Source organism: Puma concolor, chromosome B4 (genome assembly GCF_028749965.1).
Source record: "Puma concolor isolate L17-30 chromosome B4, mPumCon1.1.hap2, whole genome shotgun sequence".
Taxonomy (NCBI): Eukaryota; Metazoa; Chordata; class Mammalia; order Carnivora; family Felidae; genus Puma; species Puma concolor.
This window is the reverse complement of record NC_141673.1, coordinates 64,105,229-64,110,195: the sequence shown is the minus strand read 5'-3', so window position 1 is coordinate 64,110,195 and position 4,967 is coordinate 64,105,229. Positions and strand designations below refer to the sequence as shown.

General features: G+C 58.8%; 1 long non-coding RNA gene across 1 annotated transcript; it reads right to left on the bottom strand.

Moving 5' to 3' along the window:
* Positions 1–356: 356 nt before the first annotated feature.
* LOC147579162 (uncharacterized) lies at positions 357–1,060 on the bottom strand. The gene is made up of 2 exons (XR_015253616.1): positions 954–1,060; positions 357–783 (listed from the first exon to the last, which is right to left on the bottom strand). It is a non-coding gene; the product is annotated as an uncharacterized LOC147579162 (long non-coding RNA).
* Between the last annotated feature and the right edge of the window lie 3,907 nt (positions 1,061–4,967).

Sequence of the window (4,967 nt, the reverse complement as noted above, 5' to 3'; positions counted from 1 at the left end):
TACACGTTAAAAAAATTAAAAAAAATTGTTTTTGTCTCCAGTTGGGCTCAGCAAATGTTCCTTAAACTGTTGTCACATCCTTTGCTATGCCAGGTGTAAGCGAGGTCCTCGGCCGAGCAGTGTGCTGGAGAGGTCAGGCAGTTGTGGGTATTCCATAATGAGGGCAGGCCTCGGGGGCCAGAGAGAGGTGAGCACAGGCTAATTACACTTTCCTGTCTTCATAGCACTTAACCCAATTTGTAATTATTTGTTGTTGGTTGTTTACCTGTGCCTCTCCTGGGAAGCTCTGTGAACACGGGGACGGTGTGGTGGTTTAGTCCCTCGGTGTCCCAGTGCCCGGCACAGTGCATCGCATGTAGTGGGTGCTTGATGGCCATTTATTTCTGGAATGAGTAAAAGGCCACCCTTCTGCACAGGGCACTTGTACTGAATTGCAACACAGGGCACGATGTAAAGAGCTTTGGGTGGTGTAGAGTGACAGACCCCAGGTGGGTTGTGGAGGAAAGTCAGGATGGGGAGACACCCCCAATTCTGGAAGCTGGCTCTGAGGCCCCTGCTCTCCGGGACCTGGCTGCCTCCTTGCCAGGCTGAGCTGGGCCGATGGGGATGGGCCCATGGCTCACGTTGGGTTCTCTGCCCGGGGTTTCACACATACCACCACGGGTGACCCGCAGAGGCCTGGCATCCTGTTCCTTTGGGTCCCACTCAGCATCGGGTAGGAACTCTGAGGCCCTCCTGCCGCAGCCAAATGCCTTAGGTGGGTGAGAAGATTGATGGTCCTCCCTGCAAAAGAAAGAGGAAGGAAGAGGCCTCTCTGAGCTGGTCAGGCATGCATTTGGGGCAGGGCTGGGACCAAGCCATAAGCTCCCCAGTCCCTCCCTCACTGTAGGACCTGAGGGTAGGACATATGGGGGAGGTTCCCCTGGTCTAGAGGTAGGATAGGCCCGGCCTACCTGGGGAACCCCAGCCCATGCCTGGCTGTGTGGGTGCTGGGTTTCTGCCAGTGGTGTTTCAGCCTGGTTGCCAGGCCTGCTTCTGGGTGGAGAGGAGCAGGAAAAAGAATTGCACAAAGGGAAGCTGGTGGGAGGGCCCTGCTTCCTCCATGGTTCACTGCCTCCCAAGGAGGGCCAAGGGGCCCCTGGGTTCCCTGGGAAAGACCACGCCCTCTCATCTGCTGTCTGCTGCCCCCAGCAGCAGCGGTCTTGGTGGCCTCCCCTCGCTCTCCATGCCTCCCACTGTGCCTGGCCCTGGGCCTTCCAACAACCCTGTCTGCTCTGAGCCTCGCTCAGCCACCCAGCCAGCTCTAGGTCTGCCTGCTCCCTCCCTGTAGGAAGTCTCCCCAAATGGCCCCCCCACTTGCCCTCTGAGCCAGGAGCTCTCAAAAGCAGCCTTCATGATGGCAGGACTTTGCTTTGTTCATTGCTCTAGCATCAGCGGCACATAATAGGTGTGCAAGAAACAGTTGTTGAATTAACACACAGTGTGCCCTCTTATTCTTTAGCACTTGTTTCTACGGCCCACTTAGGTAAAGGTTTCTTCCCTCCACCAGGCCCCCACCGCCACTAGACAGGGTCTGGAACCCTGTCTCTTCTCTATTCTGTCCCCGTGCTGCACCACCCCCCCCAACTCCTGCCAGGTCTTGGCCACTGAAGAAACCAGCCAATTCTATCCACCCCTCCTGCTGTGCCTTCACTCAGGGAATGCGTTCTGCGTCTCTCCTGGGTGCCTGGGTCTCTGCTGAGCAGTGGGGCGAATACAGGCAGGGTGATGACTTGGGTGTTCTCCCCACATTCCGGGTCCCTGCAGCCTCCCCGTCTAGTGCTTTCTGAACTCTGGAATCTCTTTCCTGAACTCTGGAATCTCTTTCCGTTTAGCCCCTGCCTCCGGGCCTGCTGCCCGGCTGTTTCCAGCCTCCTCACCCTTTCATTCCTGGCACCGTGCACGCAGTATTTAGGAGGTGTCCCCCTCCCTGGGGCTGCTTTCAGAGAGGAACAAAGAGGGACTGGAAGGCTGGGGTGGCTGACAAAGGCAGGGTGGGGGAGGGGGGAGGGCATCTGGAGCCGCCTATTTGTGAGCCCGAACTACTCCCTGAGCTTCGGCGGCTGCTTTATCTGCCCTGATAATAGACCGAAACTGTGTCCGGCTCTCTGTTGAGCGATCAGTGCCCGGCCTCTGTGCGCCTGCCAGGATGGTGGCAGCTCACGGTGGTGCTGGGCACTGTGCCCGCTGACACAGGCCAGCCAGTCCTGGAAAGGCACAGCCGGGCCAGCCAGCCACCAGCTTGCACACCACCCCACATGTGGGGCTGTGCCCTCATCCAGGGGTCCTCAGGGCCTTTCGGGGAACACAGGAGGAGGGATCTTGAGAACGGAAGCCTGAGCTATGGTGGTTGGTTCATTCATCTCTGTATCCCCCGTACTGAGCACAGTGGGAGCTCGGCGGTTGAACTTGATGCACTCAGCATCCACGTGCCCCCAATTGCGTCTTCATGCTGACTGGAGTCTTAGTCTCTGGGTTAGACCCCGAGGTTGTGGCGGAAGCTGGGAGGAGGTGGGGCTGGGATGGTGCAAGAAGAACTGGGGTTGTATGGTTAGCTGGGGGAGGAGGGGGGGTGGGTGGAGGAGCAGAGGGAGTGGGGTGCAGGGCTGGGTCAGTGAGGTGACTGCGGTGGGTGGCACGGGGGACTCTGGACAGGGCGTCCAGCCAGGACCACTGGCTGGAGCAGGGCGGCCAGTGGGAATCCGATGACCTCAGCTCCTCTCTGAGATGCCACGGCTGCGTCCTGAGCGGGCAAACAGCACAGGGCAGACGTGGGGACTAATGAGTGTTTTCGAGCGGGCGATTCCACTATGTGGGGTTTATCTTCCTGGGTCATCATTCTGCCGTCTGCACTTAGCAGGGTAATAGCAGCCTGGGCTGGGGCTCCTGCCCACCCGCTGGCCCCGGGGCCCTGCAAACAGATGGCAGCAGATGAGGGGCAGGAAGGCAGGAGCGGCAGGCCCAGCCCCACCCTGCTTCCTAGCTCAGGTCACTGCAGGTGCGGGGGGCCCCTAGCCTCGCGGGGTGGCTCCCCTCACGTCAGGGGCTCGCGGCCGCCCAGATCCAGGGACCCTCACAGATACCCACAGCCCCTCCCAGTTCTTGTCCCTGCCCAAGCCCACAGAGACCCCCTTGCTAGTCTCTGCGGCCCCTCAGCCACCCTTCTCCTGCAACATGCTGAATCCTTTATGCTCAGGAAGCTGCAAAGGGAGAGGCAGGTACCGTGGACCCAGTCCCCCTGCCCTCCCTCCCCGCGCCCCCCCCCCCCCACACCGGGGAGGCACAGTGCTTCATCCACGTGGCTTTTCTAAATCCCCATGACCACCCGTGTGGTAGGAGTGATTTCCAGATTGCGTTGACGACGCTGAGGCTCTGGGAGGTGAAGTGACTTGCCCAAGATCACCTGATGTGGCAGGCAGCAAGATGCTCCGCCCCAAATACGTCTGTGCTAACCTCCGGACTTTGCTGTTATGATTAAGTCAAGGGGCTTGAGATGGGGAGATTATCCTGAACTATCTGGGTGGGCTCAGGGTCATCACAAGGGTCTTTCTAATGCGAAGAGCGGGGGCAGAAGGATGGGGCAGTGAGACCACCTCGTCTGGCCATTGCCTTCGAGAGGAAGGGCCAAGGAAGTGGGTGGCCTGTGGAGGCTAGAAAAGAACGAGGAAATGTTCTTCCTCTAGCACTTTCTGCAGGGGCACGGCCCTCTTGGCGCCTTGATTTTAGCCCATTTCGTTCCATTTTGGAACCCTGACCTTCAAACCGTGAGCTAATGAAATTCTGTTGTTTGAAGCCATCAAATTCATGGTGATTTATTTGTTACAGCAGCAACAGGAAACCAACACGCCCAACTCGTGGCCGAGCTAGGATCTGCACCCAGGACTCAGCCTCCACTGCCTTCCACCTTCCGCGTCTGATGAGTAAGCTCCAGGCCGCCTCTCTTCCCTCCCGCCCCCGCCCTCATGCTCTGAACGGGAAGCTGGGCCCACGACTTGCCACGTGAAAACCACTGATGGGGGGTGGGTGGGTGGGAGGGAAGTGTCAAAACTGGGACCGAGGCTGGATTTCAGGAGCTCTCCTCCTCCTTGGATCCCAGCCTCCTCTTCCTGTCTCTCCCCGACTGCGGGGCTCAGGAGTTCTTAGAAACATGCCTACGGTGGCCCATTTTGTGTGTGGGGCGGGGGAGTCGAGTAAGGCAGGGCACGGCTAGCCGTGAGGATGGGGGTGTGCAGGGGCTATGGTGTCAAAACAGACCTGGTCTCTGCCCTTAGGGCACAGCCAGCGTCTCTGCTTCTGCTTCCTGTGCCTTCTCCATCCTGGGTGCTGGTCCTTTGAAGCGAGGGGTGGGTGGCATGGGAGGGGGTGTGTGAGAGGGGGTGTCTGTGAATCTATCTCAAGGCAGTGGGGAGATATCTGTGTGTCTGGGTACCCGGCTGTAGGAGGATCTATGGCCCTCCCCTCTGGTGCGTGTGGGGCATCTCTTGGATCCTGTGGGCCCTTCTGGGCAGTATGTCTGTTCAGCCCCTGAGTGTGTGAATGTGGGAATGGGCAAGTACTCGTGCCCCTGGTGGGAGGGCGTGTCTCCTCACACCTCATGTGTGTGAGCGATTGTGTGACTGTGCAAGTGTGTGAACATGTGTCTCTGGCGCCCCCGTGGGAGGGTGTGAACGTATGAGTGTATCTCTCACACTGATGTGAGGCGTGGGAACAGGTGTGAGCATGTAAGTGTGCAAGTGTGTGAGCGTGCCTACTCGCGTTCCGCACGTGAGCGTGGACTTGTGAGAGTGTGAGCGCGTCTGCTCGCACCCGCGCACGAACAAGTGAACGCGTAAGTGTGCGACGGCACCCAGCTGTCCCCGTGTGGACGTGTACGTGTGCGAGCGCATACCCGCTCACGTCCCTTGTAAATGGGTGAGTGTGCAATCATG